The sequence below is a fragment of the Canis lupus genome, chromosome 21 (genome assembly GCF_048164855.1).
Source record: "Canis lupus baileyi chromosome 21, mCanLup2.hap1, whole genome shotgun sequence".
In the NCBI taxonomy this organism is placed as follows: domain Eukaryota; kingdom Metazoa; phylum Chordata; class Mammalia; order Carnivora; family Canidae; genus Canis; species Canis lupus.
In genome coordinates, this window is record NC_132858.1 from 22,824,616 (window position 1) to 22,839,795 (window position 15,180).

The following is a 15,180-nucleotide window of genomic DNA, read 5'->3' on the forward strand; positions in this document are numbered from 1 at the left end:
ACTCATTAATATAAACGAGAAGCCTGAAAGGCACCCATTAGCATGCTATTAATTTGTTTGACGATCTCCGGCATGGCAAGAGCTAAAATCGTTAGGCTGGGCAATACTGCGTCTCGTGCAGAAGAATAATCTGGTCCCATTAATTTTTGTCTTGGGCTTGCCAAATGTAATTGGGCATAATCAGAGCTCATACATCCCCTCATAGCTCTTTCATCCTTTGGCTTAAAGGAAGAAAACTGGGGGTGTGGGATGAGCTCAAACTCCTGGTACTCAGTAAACATAACCAGTGAGAAGAGGTTTTAAGTTGCAACAGTCCCTGTAAGGACTCTCAACATTTCTACCCTTTTGTTTTTCTTCTTTTTGCTCTTTGTTTGTTTGTTTCTCATGAAAAGAATGTGAATCATAAACTCTTTCCCAGTTGGGTTAACTTCCCTCCATCCCTCCCTCCCAGTTATTATGAGTGGGGGAGGGGAGGATCCATTCCACCCCAGCAGGTAGATGGGGCTGTCTTGGATCTTTGCCGTTAACAAGGAGGCATGATGGAAGGAGAGGAGATGAAGCAGCTCTATCTACAATTCATCTCTATCTACAACTCTGTGGTCTCCTGTCTTTCTGCCCAATTATAGGGCATTTCTGCGGCTGGTTAGTTTCCCAGCTTTCCTAAGGTTATTACAGAAAAGCAGCTCACAGCCTTGAAGGCTTCCATCACTGTCTTGGCTCACTGGGTCACTGTGGTCACAAAGGGTATCAGGGAAGAGGGAGCTACTCACACGCTCCTAAACACATCCCTTTCCTGTGGTTGTTGCTGCTCAGAGGACACCCACCCACCCTGACCAAGCCAACAAATGAGTTGAAGACAAAAATTACATTTTCAGAGTTTTCCGGACAATGGGGCTGCACAAAAGGGCCTGTGGACACGAAATACATCTTCTGATGATCATCCTGACTACACTGTTTTTAAAAAAAAAAAAAAAAATTAAGTCAACGAATGTGCACTCTTCCTGTCTGTCAAAAAGAGGGCATAAACAATGAGTAAGTAGTGGTACAGTCACATCCACTAGCAAAGCATGCAGGGCTCGCCTCAATGCTGAAAGGGAGAGAGGAGGGAAACGCTGGTGAGCTTTGCGATCCTGTTGAAACCCAATTGCTTTAGCATCACCCTCCATCTGCGACCCAGAGAAGAATCCACCTCAGAGCACTCAGAACTCCTCAGCTTCTCCTCACTGCGGGATATGTAACATTAGAAAACATCTCAACATCATACACGTCCAGAGTACAAAATTTGGCAGATATTAGAAAGAATAAAGAAATCAAAAATCCTGTGTGTTTCCAACTCCCCGAGATAATCACTAGCAACACTCCGGTACATTTCCACACACAGCTGACACATGTTTTTACAGAGCCGGACCACGGCAGATAGAGTTTCCTATCCTGCCCTCCTGCCCACCACGACTGGATATTTGCTAAGCATTTCCCTAGGCCACCACATTTCCCTCAAAAATGTGCTCTCTAATGGATGCATACATTTCACCATACCCAAGTGCTGTGATTAATTTCGCCACTCTCAGATGATATATAGACAGGATTTTAATCTCTCCGTGGCTTCTTTACTAAAATTAAACTCTTATCTTCCCATCTGAAAGTCACGATCAGACAAGTTCAAATCCATCAAGGGATATTCTACTGGGGAAAACTCAAGAGCAAGAATTCTTGCACGAAGATCTCCGGGTAGGAGAAGGTCCACGGGGATCTCCAGCCGCGGAGGGCTCAAGCTACAGCCAGAAAGGTTACCAACGCCTGAAATCAAGTGTTGGTCTGGGCCCACTACTTCTGTCATCGGTTTGTGCTGGTCAGTGGGGCTGTGGCCCTCAAATGATTCAGTGTTTGTGGCCTTGAAAATATCTTATGCAGCAAGCCAGGCAAGATGTTCCCTGTGGTCAGCTAATGCTAAGGAGCCTCCAAACCCTCAGAAACAGGACCTCTTGAGCCCTTCCATCCAAAGCCCCAGTCACAAAGGAAGCTGGGACATTCCTGGCAGTTTGGTTTATTACCCAGAAGGCATCTCAGATTCGTGGGGGTGGGGGTGTTCCGGGCTACCCAGGGGTCTGGAGCTGTCAAGCCTCCAGTTGTAAATGGAAACCATATCTGTATACCTGGATCTTGGGTTGTTGGCTCTTCTCTGGGAGGGCAGGGTTAAGATCAGCACCTGATAAGACACCTCTAACTGAATTTCCTGGCTCTGGCAGATTTATTCCTGATGAGTTATGTTCCCAACATTCCTATCCCTCAGGCCTTTAAGTCAGAGGCCAGGGGACACTTTCTCAGGTGGGAACCAAGGAGAGAGACCACACAGGGAGCAGCTCCCACTCCCCACAGTCCTGTTGGGTTTACGGTTCTTCGGAAGATGGCAGTGGTCAGCTTACTTCATTGGACAAGAGCACAAGGATGGAGAGGCACGGGAGGAGGTGTAAAGGTAACTTCCTGCACTGAGCGGGGCCCAACTGCAGGCCAGACAATCATCAACCACCATCGGATGGCTTCCAAAGCTTTCTTGTCCAATTCCATCTTCCATTTTTATTAACCGATCTAGCACGGGTCACTTCCCACGGTGGTACGAAGATGAGAAACAGCCTCCCCACATCTAAGGCGATCTTAATCATTTGCAAGGAGTCCATGAGTGGCACAATGTAGAAGCTTCCTGTCTCGCGGAAGAAGGGATCAAATGGTTTCTTTTTACACTGCCAAATCAAATACACTCTTCACCCTTTACACCAGCTGCACTTTAAATGCATTTTACTGACCTGAATGCAAATATGAACACTTGAAGGAAAAAAAGCTTCTAGGAGCAAACACTTATGTGGCACTAATTATGTGCCGGCTTTGTCAGAAGCACTTCCTATCAGTGGGTTCACTTAATCTTCCCAATACCCTCTGAGGTAGGTATGATTCCCGTTTCGCAGATGAGGAACAGACACAGGGGTCAATACACCACTAGAAGGTGGGGCCACCGGGAATTGAACCCAGGCAGTCTAGCTAAGAGGGTCCTAAGCCACCCAGTGGCTGGAGCGGCCCTGCAGACTGGCATTTAGGCTGCCGATCCCCTCAAAGGGCTTGGGCCCTGGAGTGAACGTGGGGCTGGGGCAGGCACATCCACCTGTTCTCCCTCTGTCGGCCTGCTCCCAGGTGCCACTCTCACAGTGTACTTTACGGGCGATTTAAGGGATTATCAGGAGAAATTCTGGCCATATGTAATTTCTACTGAATGCACGGACTCTCCGAGGCATGTCTGGAACAGCACACAAGTACAGATAACTGGCTTCCACATCAGAGAACACATCTCGGGCTAAAAGAAATACACACTCCCAATGAAGACCCCACATAGGTGCACTTGATCGAGAGGAGGCCCTTGCATCCTCTGGCAAAAAAATCAAGAAGTTAAGCTGGGCCTCCACGCTAAAACTCAGCAACACACACCCAAGAGACCGTGCCTGGGCTCTCATGTTAAGTCTTGGCAGTGTTTTCCTAAAGCATGAGAGCAGAGAAGCCTTTAAGGGACAAGCTTGTTCCCTCGTGCACGTGTCCTCTTAACACACACAGCACATCTTTCCCCCTTCAAAGGGGTAAGCCTTGCAGTTTGAAGCAGCTGATAACTCCTGAAGGGGTCATGGGGTGGGGCAGTCATATGTCATGGACCACTTTCCCGGCAAACTATAAACAATCGAGTCGATGGAGTTGTTGAGATTTTTGCGGAAATCCTGGCAGAAAACAACCTTGCACACCACAGAAATATTCGAGGCTTGATTGGAAATGAGGGGAATAAGGGAATAGGAGGAGATAAAGACCTGATGTCTCGATATATTTCATTCATGATGATTTCTGCCCTCAGAGACAGCTGAGTTAGAGGACAAAAGACATCGCATTGTACTTCCCCTCCAACTTTTCTTTCTGAAAATGTCTAACCCTACTAAGAAATGGGAAGGATAACACAATCACTACCCATATGCCCTTCACCTCGATTCACCAACTGTTGCCACTCCGCCACATTTATTTTCTCTTTTTTTGCTAAACCACCTGCAAGTTGCAGACACGGGGCTTCCTGTATCACAACTCGCCACGCACCTGACGTTCTCAAGAAAGCTAATGCTCACAGGATAATGTTAACTGGTATCAATCTACATCTTTACACTTACTTCTAAAAATAGGAAGTCAACAAAGCCTCAAATAAAATGATACAATTAGATTTGTACAATTTGGATTCAATTAATTTCTCAGAGGGCAAAATAATTCTAAAACATACAAGAGTCCACTCTCTAAGTGCAGCCCGTCGACTAAAATAACCTTCATGTAATGATTAAGTATTTGCGAGGTCTCAGCACCATGAACCTAAGCCAATTTTCTCATTAAACAACACAGTAGACCCAGCAAGGGAGATGAAGTTCAAAGTGAATGGAGCCCACTACACATCTGGGAAGTTGTTTTCAAAATGATATTTGCTTGAGGGCGCCTGGGTGGCTCAGTCGGTTTAGCGGCTGACTCTTGATATTGGCTTGGGTCATGATCTCAGGGTTGTGATTATCGAGCCATGTGTCGGGCTCTGCACCAGACCTGGCACCTGCTTAAGGCTTCCCCTCTCCCTCTCCCTCTCTCTCTCCCTCTCCCTCTGCCCCTTCCCCATGCACGTGTGTTCTCTCTTGCTCTCAAAAAAAAAAAAAAATTTTTTTTTTTTCTTTTTCACTTGTGTTCTTGTTTTTTGCCAGTCAGTAAAACATATTTCTGCTTTAGGAAAAGACTAGAAATTGAGCCATTTTTCTTTAGTTGCTTTTTCTTTTTTATAAACAAACATTACCTTATAATATTTAGGAAATTCTGCTACATGAGAGCTCATTTGACCCCAACACATAACAGATACTCAAAAATGCCTAGTAACTGAAACAAGCTTGCCTACTTGGTTTTCCAACCACAGCAAGAAATGACAGCTAATAGTGTAATAAGGGATTTACAAAAAAAAAAAAAAAAAAAAAAAAAAAGCTAAGCAATAAAATCTTCAAGCAGAAGACTCAGTGACTGATTGTGAGCCTGACTTTCTTGCATGCCTCCCTGAATGAATCATTCACTCACTCAGAGCTCCGTATCCTAAGAACCCAGAGAACAATGTCCCAAACTATCCAGACTCCCCTCTTGGTACTGTCAGACTTGTCACCAGCTTGAGGTACTCCAAAAGGGTAACTCACTGGGTCACACACGAAGAAGTCCAGAACAACTATCTCACTCCTCCAAAATACTTGTGAATTCAGAACTGAGAAATGGGCAACCACGTTCTTTCAACTGAATCACATTTTTCCCTAGGTCTTCCCGGATCCCCTTGAATGCATACCCTGCATCACTACCACCTCCCAAAGCTCTTGGATATCTTGACACCTCACATTCCCAAAACCCAACCCTGCGGCAACCTCCACCAACCATAACTCAGCCAACGATCAGGAAATGAAAGAAAAGAGCTTAAACAGTCAAAAGTAATACCCTGGACCTCATTCCTGGCTCCAGCAGGAGGGCTCTCCAGACTCACACCACAATCTTTTCCTTTCATGTACATTTGAGAGACAGATCTCTGGGGATACAGATAACGCTCTCCGGCTCTGGTTCTACATTATCAGTGGTTAGAAGTCCAGCCCCATAAGCAGACGATTCTCTGAGTTACAACATAGCAGAATAAGAAAGGTAGGTGTTTTAGAACCAGGGTCCTTGCGCAAGTGCCTTAATTTCTCTGAGCTCTGACTTCTTTATTCTTAAAAGGCAGTCTAAAACATTTCCTTCAGGAGATTACACACTAAGAAGCCATGGGGCACAGGGGTCAAGAATGTGGCTCTGGAGCCAGACTGTGCAGGAGCGAATCCCAGGCCTGTACCTCTTGCTCCAGGATCTCAGATAAGTCACTTCACTGCTCTGTGCCTCAGCCTCTTCGCCAGCAGGATGGAGGTAATAATAGTAGCACTTACCTCATAGCTGGTGAGAACCCATACTATGGGGACTAGGTGAATGGCAACATGTGATGGGCTTAGAACACCTGATACAGAGCAAGCACTCGATGCTCATTATCAGTCATCATTATTATACGTACAGTTCCCAGGCCTCATCACCTGACACACAGCAGGTGCTCCGAAGAGCCTACTGTTTCCAAGAAAGCTGTCTGGTTTTATTTCTCAAACTACAGCTTGTGTGAAGAAGAAATGACATCTAACAGCTGTAGGAGGTCTTAAATATGTACAAAAAGAAGGGTGCCTGGGTGGCTCAGTAGGTTGAACATCCAACTCTTGGCTTTGGCTCAGGTCATGATCTCAGGGTCCTGGGATTGAGCGCTATGTCAGGCTCCGTGCTCAGCTGGGGGTCTGCTTGAGCTTCTCTCTCCCTGTCCATGTCCCTCTGCTTCTCCTCCCACTCATGCACACACTCTAAAATAAATAAAAATCTTTTTAAAAACTGTACAAAAAGGGGCCCCTGGGTGGCTCAGTGGTTGAGCATCTGCCTTTGGCTCAAGGCATGATCCTGGGGTCCTGGGATCAAGTCCTACATTAGGCTCCTGGCGGTAAGCCTGCTTCTCCCTCTGCCTCTATGTCTCTCTGCTTCTCTCCGTGTCTCTCATGAATAGATCTTTTTAAAAATGTACAAAAAGAGGGCAGCCCAGGTGACTCAGTGGTTTAGCGCCGGCTTCAGCCCAGGGCGTGATCCTGGAGACCCGGGATCGAGTCCCACATCGGGTTCCCTGCATGGAGCCTGCTTCTCCCTCTGCCTGTGTCTCTGCCTGCCTCTCTCTCTCTCCATGTCTCTCATGAGTAAATAAATAAAAATCTTTTAAAAAAAATATACAAAAAGAGAAAGTAGACATAATTCAAGATTAAGTGTGGGGCCATTTAGTACTGGGGTCAACACCTGGTCACTTCCTGGGGCCCCTGGGTGAATCACTCCCTCAGTGCAACCATGGTGTTGTCAGAAAACTCATATGAAGACTTTGAGTCATCAAGAACACATTCATGCCTGCTCAGCTCACTCTGTTTCTGTTTCAGAAAACAGGAAACTGTGTGAAACAGTTCTTAAATACTCAGGTCTAAACAGTTGAGAAGTTTTATTACAGCAACAAAGTTCGGGCACTTTCAGGACATGAAGGTGCAGCTAACAGGCTGACCCACCTCCCTACGGTCTGATGGGCTGGGGTTTCAGCCGAGGCAAATTACGGTGAGACCAAGGAAGCTTAAACATTGCTGAGCCCTTACACATGCAGGTCCCTCCCAGAACCCTTGGGGGTGGGGGGTGGCTAGCAATGTGTTCAGTTGGACATGTGTTTTTATAAAAGGTGGCCAACGTAAGATTAACCACACCAGATAAGACTGCTCTCTCTTCCCACGCCAACTGACCATCCATCCAGTGTCCATGGGCATTAGGTGAGCACTTCCAGGAGCTGCATGAAGGGAAGTCGAGGTGGGGATATAGTCTGCTAGGCTTAGTGGTTAGCAGTCGTTCCCACCTACAGTCAATATATCGCTAACCAAGGACAGCCAGACGCACTCTACTGTCAAATGCGTCCTGACGCAGGGTGCAGGTCGGATCAGGGTATGGATGGGCACGGCCGTCCTCAGCACCAGACAGGGAGAGGAGCGAAGAAGAAATGAAGCTCAGAAAGCATAGGGCCAGAAGCCAGTCTGTAGGAAATTCTTCTACATCTCATGGCTTGTAAATAAATACGATCACTGTTTCCCTAAATTTCACAACAATCCTATGAATACTTGACACCACCCACGATGAGGTAAAAAGCCAAAACAAAGTTTTCTAAACTATCAGTGATACAAGAAAAACAAACCTTTGATAAACTATTCTAAAGGGAAGACTGGATTATTCCTTTAGAAAGTAGTTTAAGGGCAGCCCCGGTGGCTCAGCGGTTTAGCTCAGCCTTCAGGCCAGGGTGTGATCCTGGAGACCTGGGATGGAGTCCCACATCGGGCTCCCTGCATGAAGCCTGCTTCTCCGCCAATCTCTCTCGCTCTCTCTCATGAATGAATAAATAAAAATCTTTTTTTTTTTTTTAAAAAAGTAGTTTAAGAGCATTGTCATCTGAAGAGGTGATCAAAGCCAAAGAATGTGTGTGTGTGGGGGGGAAGTACCGTCGAGGTGTATTAGGCAGTTAATCAAATGATTGCTCTGGGTTTTGTGACATGTGTCAGCTTTCATAAGTGTGTTGTAGTATCCTTGTCTCATTCTAAATAAATACTTGCTTGTATGCCCATGCTGCATTTGTAATTTTGGATTCTTTTTTTTCCTCTGGATTCTTTTTCTTGACTATGTACACTTGAGGCCTCAGAAGACCTGGACTGCCCCTGATGGTGGCATGGTGTGAGCTTCAGGTCACTTACGCCTGACCCCGAGACTCATTACTCATGTGGTTTGGGAGGCACCTTCCCCCACCCACCAGGCCTCCACTCTCGTTTCTAAAAGAGGGATAAGCACTGTGTGTGTGTCGCATGCTTGTCAGTGAAATGAGAGAAGGCCTAGAAGGCGCTGAGCACCAGGAAGGACTCCAGGACCTCTAGATACTGCTCACCTAAATGTGGACGATTTTCAAGTCTTCTTCAGGTCCATCAGCCACCTTGTTACTTACAACTTTATTTGGATATCTCACAGATACCCCGATCTCAGCATGTCCCAAACCTGGTCCTCTCCCCATAGGCTCCTCTCACCCCATCGAAAGCCTCCATGTCTACCCTACCACGAACCCTAGACGCCTGAGTCCTGACTGTCAATGTTGCCAGTATCTAATCGATTTCTAAACCTGTCACTGTGGTGTCCTGTGAACCACCTACTTGCCTCAATCTTCCAAGGCTACTGTGGTCCGAGCTTGCTCTCTCCCTCCTGGAGCACCCCAGAGCCTCTACACAGGTATCCAGCTCCCTGCCCTGGCCCCAAGGATCCATCCACTCTCCAGCTAGAGCGATCCTTCCTTTCCAAGCCCAGTTCCCACCATGACAACCCCCGCCTCGGGACAAACACCACAATCCTTAGTCGTGTTTACCTCCCCAGCCACTCCAGTCTTCTGGTCTATGCTGATTTCTGCCTTTGGGCCCTCGCACAGGCTGTTCCCTTTCCCTGTACTGTCCCTCCCCTCAAGCACCCACACTCAAGGCCTCCCCCTCAACCAACCCAAGGCTTCCCCCTCTACCAACCCCCTCCCCCTCCTGGCTTCAGGAGACTTCCTCGACCCAGAGCAGTCAGGTGTCCATGGTTCAGGGGCCACACGGTTCTCCTCCAGGGGTGGCTGCATTGCTGTTTAATGCACAGCCCCCTGCTGACCCTCACTGTCGCCTGCCCTTCCCTAGCCTCCGTCCCCAGCACAGTGCCTACATATGAAACACTCAAGACCAGCTTCTAGAACACACAGATGTGATCTTCCCCGAAGGGGGAGCAGTTCCTCTGTGGTGGTCCCTCTCCTCAGCCCGGGTCCCTAGGGAGGATACCGGTCAGGGCTCAGGGTCAGGACTCAGGGAAAAAATTACATGGAGAGGGCATTTCTCTATTCCTGGGGCTCCTCACACACACAGCCCCCTCTTCCCCTGACCTCTGTTCCTGACCGTGAGAAGGAAGTGCTTGCCTCCCAGCTTGCTCTGGGACCTGGGCCTCAGTGGATCCTGGCAGGGCCCTTGCTCACCGGGAGGGCTGCCTCACCCTCTGAGAACTGGAAGCTGCGAGGTGAAGCTGGACAGGACCACACCATTTGCAAGCTACAGACCCAGAAAGGCATGCTGCCGCGCTTCTAAATTTATCTGCCGCCGAGAGGTCTAAAAATACCCAAGGTGATGCTTAATCGTCCAAGCACCAGAGCGGCCTGGACAAGGCCTCGGCCGTCCCCTGGTTACCCTTAGCTCCACACCAACCCAAATAAATTTGCTGTAAAAGACAACCTTATGCCCAGGGAGCTTCAAACCAATCCCTCAACCACTCCCTGAAACCAGATTAAGGCAGCACCTCCCCTACATAGAAATTCTGCAGTTGCCACTGATATTTTAATTGAGAGGGTAGCTGAGGTTGCTCTCCAGGGCTGAGAATAAAATGTAAAAAAAAAAAAAAGAAAAAAAAGAAAAAAAATTAAAAATAAGGTATACATTTTCAACGTGAGGCAATTATTTAAACACAGTCCTAGTTACTAGCATCCTGCCTTGGGGTAATTATACCATTTCTCTCGAGTGGAAGTTTCTAGTAAAAAAGGTAGCAATTGACTATTACTGTCTGCTGGGACAGGACTTCTTAAGTAATCTCTACACCCAACATGGGGCTCGAACTCAACAACCCTGAGATCAAGAGCTGCGTGCTCTACCGGCTAAGCCAGCCGGACATCCTTGGGGCAGGACTTCTAATTGTCAGTTCATTCAGAGAAAGTGACTCAAAATAATCCTCTGGAACATCAGGTGTCTCTGCCTGGAAAGTCATCTTCAAACTACTGAGCACATCCCAAAATACCCAGGGAGTTCCTGGTTTGGTTTGACACTAGAATCCCAGGAAAACCCACATTCTCCACTCACCTTCAGAGGGTCTCTGACGGGTAAGAAACACTGGGCTTGAGGGTCAGAAGCTTCTGACTCAAGTCTGCAGAATCAGGCAGGCTTTCTCGACTGTGAACTGGGTGGTAGCTGCCTGTAGAGGTTGCCTCTAGGATAACAAGAGACGAACCATACATGTTGGTAGGGCCGGACAGACATTTGCTGCATTGGAACCTGGTCTCCAGGGATCCCTGGGTGGCTCAGCAGCTGAGCACCTGCCTTTGGCCCAGGGTGTGATCCTGGAGTCCTGGGATCGAGTCCCACATTGGCTTCCTGCAGGGAGCCTGCTTCTCCCTCTGCCTGTGTCTTGGCCTCTTTCTCTGTCTCCCATGAATAAATAAATAAATAAAACCTTAAAAAAAAAAAAAGTTCCCTGAATCAAACTGGTTTGCAATCCTCAGATTTCCTATTTTTTCTTTCCTCTCTTAGTTGATCTCAGGAGATTGAGCCTCCCCGAGGCTACTCCTTTACCTCAGACTGCTTACCAGCAGCAACTAATGTTTATTGAGCATTTATTATAAGCCATAAACTACGTAAATGTCTTTCATGCACTATCACACTCAAATCCTCTCAACAACCCTGTATGATAGCTTTCATTATTCTCACTTTATGGGAGGAAACAAGCTCAGAAAAGGTAAGTAACTTGCATTAGGTTACAGAGCTAGCAAGTGCAACAGCTGGGCCTCAACCAAGCCCAAGTGATTCTAAAAACCCATGTTCTTAAAAAACAAAACAAAACCAAAAACTTTTTTAGCAAGTGAGATACACATACTAAAATCAGATATGTATTCTCGATTTGGAAATGGCCTAAGAACTTAAAGGGTTAACAATAGCTCATTGTCAGGGAGGCAATTTATACATGAGCCCATGTGCATTTTTTTGCTCAAGGGTTCTGGAGCCTTCTATGAAATGAGATCAGCAGCTGGAGAGTGGCTGGCAGTGGGAAGAGGAGGGAGAGGATGACCAGACACCCCAAACAGGCACTCCTGAGGGCTGGCTCACAGACAGATCTTACTATTGGCTGGCTCCTGAGCACCCCAGCTGTCTCCTGGGTAGGATGTGGTCTGACCACATTCTTTCAAGTGTCTGGTAGCTCCTTGCAGGCCACCTGGCTCAGAAGGCGAGCCAGCACCTGAGCAGCAGCCCGCATCACTGCCAGACTCAGCAGAGAAGCCCTACTTCCTGCCCCAGGGGAGCCAGCCACGTCCCTGGTTAAGTCAAGGCCCTTCCCTCCCTCATAAACAACCAAGGGCCACCTAACAGGTGGACATCTGGAGAAGTCATCTCAAACACCCAGAGAGCTAGCCGGCGTTGGTACCACACACGCATGTGCATACATGCATGTGATGCTATCGGCTACGGGAGAGATGCCACTGTGAGGACTCACCTGCCTCAGTTTCTTCATCTGTGACATAGGCTCAATAGTAGGACTTTGTGACTCTCTGGCAAAGTGAGTTAATATGCATAAAGCACTCAGAACAGTGCCTGGTGCTTCAATTCATCAAGTGCGGCTACTTACCTTTATTATATCACCGTTACCACCACGGCGACGATGGGCAAGACTTCACAGGCTCTCTACACAGAACCTCAACATCGCTGCCCCACCCCGTCCTTGGAGAGGCACTTCCAAGCACAGTGGGCAGAAGGTAAGGCCAAGTGTCTCCCAGCTGGGGGAAGGTCACGGGGGTGTGACCCGGCTGACACACGGTGCTGGGGTGAGGGGCACTGCCAGTGGTGGCTGAATGACTACACATCTAGAAACAGGCCCCAGATTTTACAACAGTGGCAAGAAGAGATGGATGCGGGTGACAGGGATGGCAGAAAACATTCCCCAGGGACGCTCCCATGAGGGTGGCTTCGATTCTTTGATCTCCAGCACCCCCGAACCCAGCAAGGCCAAAGCCAAAGGACGGCTGGTCCAGGTGTCCTGGGGGTCCCAGACGTGGAGGCTGCTGCTCTTCCTGGATAAGCTGAGACAGAATGGAGACTTCCATAAGCTGCTCAGGGAGGGAGGAGTGGGTCTGAGCTTATCCCTCCACCTTGACCAAGGCAGGGCCCAGTATGGCTTCCCCAGTGAAGTGTCTAGACCGCAAGTCTCCTCCAGCACATAGTATGCCCTCTTAGTCAGCTGGGGCTGCTAAAACAGAAGATCATGGACCGAGCGGCTTAAACAACAGAAACTTCTTTCCTCTCAGTTCTGCAGGCTGGAAAGTCCAAGATGAACATTTGGTTTCTGGTGAGGGCCTGTGGAGAACCAGGTGCTGTCTCACTGTGTTCTCACGTGGTGATCTCTCTTCTCCACCGCCCCCATCCTCCCTCTTACAATGCCACCAGTCCTATCAGATTAGGCCCCCACCTCTATGACCTCATGTATCCTTAATTACCTCCTGAAGAACTTGTCTCCAGGTACAGCCACACGGGGAGGTTAGGGCTTCAACGTGTGAATTCAGGGGGACACAATTCAGGACGTGGCGTATGTGTTCAACAGTACGTGTGACACAAAGAAATGACTAGAAAGGCCAGCCAGACGTGTGTGTTTTCAAGCGCCTACTAGGCGCCACACACTGTGCTACGTGCTACAGGGTATATAACCTTTCCTTCTCTCCCAGCAGCCATAGGCGACAGGCTCTCACTTGAAAGGACGACTCTGAGCCCCAGGTCTCGTGGCTGGTGAGTGGAAGAGCCCAGCCTTCATCCCAGAGTCCACCCCGGGTGCCCGACAGAATCCTCTTGGCAGGACTGGTCGCATGACTTGTGGAGATCAGGGCAAAACAAAAATATGGAGCCCCTCGTTCAAACATGAAGGATTTTCAAGATAGTGACAAGAAGTCAGTAAGTGAAGTGCGGGGGCCTTTCTGAGTGGGGACCCTATGGGACCCCACGGGACACACACCCATGAGGCTGGCTCTGCTGCACGGGGTTGGCTCTGAGAAGCTGAGGGAGACACGCAGTTTATGAGTATAAGCAGCCCTGCATTGGTCCTGACCATTTTCACTTTGCCACGTTCCAGTTCATCTCTCCAAATGACTTCTCCAGAAAGGCCATCAAGTATTATCTTACCCTCCTTCAAAAAAAAAAAAAAAAAAAAAAAAAGCAAAGACTGGAAAAATCTCTGCCAGAAAGGTTCAGAATTCCACATTAAAAGGAGGCCTGTGCTTCAGTGAGCCTGTCTTCTGGACAGTCTACGTCTGCAGGAGGCCACGTGAGCAGCAGACACTCTGTGGAAACAAGCTTGCCGGCATTTGGAAACCTAAGTGGGACCAGATCCTTGGTTGAGGAGCCCCAATTACCACAGAGCGAGCTGTCCTGATTAAAACCAGTGGCTTGAGGTTCCTGGATTCCACTGAATAAACACACCCAGTTCAGGCTGACTGGTTTCTGCTGATGGAGAGCAGTGAGTCTCTCCGAAATTACCTGTGTCCGGGGCCTTCCTGACCCCAGGCTCGCAGGGGTCTGGGATCGGGCTCGCTCTCAGGCCCAGAAACCCATCTCTGGGAAACTCTGAAACAATGGAAAGCTGTTTGGGGGCCGCCAAAAAGCTTTGGGGAATACAGCTCCAAATATTCATGAGGAGGAATGGAAACAATTAGACTGATTCCAGGGATGAGTTCTGGGTTCTCATTCTCCTCTCCCTCCATGCCCCCCCCGCTCCCCTGCAACCAGCTCCCTGCTCCTCTGTTTCTCCTACCCTTACCCAAAGCCCAGCTCGCCCACAAAGCCTCAGCAGATGCAGCAGGGAGGAAGGGGAGACTTCTGGCCGGCCACAGCCCTGAGGCTTTTTTTTTTTTCCCCACCAGGAGTCGGGTTCTCAAGCACACAGGTCTCCAATCCACTTTCCCTTTTCAGAGCAGCAGTCAGAAGCAACCACTCTTCGTGTGTTAGACCATTTTCTGTGGCTGGATGTCGGTGCTTCCGACACATGCACAGAATCCCCAAACACCTGTGCTAGTCCGTCCCTCTCCAAAGAGGGGTCCTGAGGAGGGAGGCATAGGATAATCTGTCCTGCGGATTACACGCAGCTTACACAGCAACTTTTAACCAACCAGTGTCAAACTGCAAATTCAATGTTTACAGTTAAAGTTGTAAGGTAAGAAAAAAAATGTTTTGCAGGGTCCTAACACCTGAAATGCCCAGAACCGACTTCGTGACCAAGAGGGCAGGTTTGTTAGAACATCACTGTGCTTTACCCACCTAGCAGGATGGAAAACTATGGTTCCAGCCTTCGAGGGGTGCTCTGTGGGGCGTGTGGTGTAGAGAGCTCTCTGCTGAGGGCATCCAACATGAGCCTGCGTTCTGTGGTCAGTCCCAGCCCTGGCCACCCAGTAGCCCTTGTCACGTGGGTATCAGAAAACGATTCCCTTTTAATCCTTTCTCGATCATCAGTAATTGGGACCCGCTGGAGAGGTTCTTACCTCTCCTACTCCTCAGGAGGGAGGTACTCACTTTCTAGAAATGATTTCATTTTAAACTCAGCTCCAGCCCAGCCAATGGTCTAGACCTCCTGATCCTTTGGGAGGCAAAGATACTCTTTGGATCATCTCCTACATTCTGCTCGTTTGCTTTCCTAAAACCAACAGGCTTAAGTCAGTGACCAAGTGTA

The 15,180-nt window shown here is 48.4% G+C and overlaps 1 protein-coding gene across 3 annotated transcripts in view; it reads right to left on the reverse strand.

The window, feature by feature from the left end:
- The window catches only part of ABTB2 (ankyrin repeat and BTB domain containing 2), a 167,284-nt gene that overhangs the window by 118,686 nt on the left and 33,418 nt on the right, over positions 1 to 15,180 (reverse strand). The window contains exons 1-2 of one of the 3 annotated variants that reach the window (XM_072791097.1): positions 12,100 to 13,657; positions 10,563 to 10,689 (exon numbers count right to left, since the gene is read on the reverse strand). The exons of the other annotated variants lie outside the window; for them this stretch is intronic. The gene's annotated coding sequence lies outside the window, so the exon portion shown is untranslated. Of the gene's footprint in view, positions 1 to 10,562; positions 10,690 to 12,099; positions 13,658 to 15,180 lie in introns of those variants that run through there. 3 annotated transcript variants of the gene reach the window in all.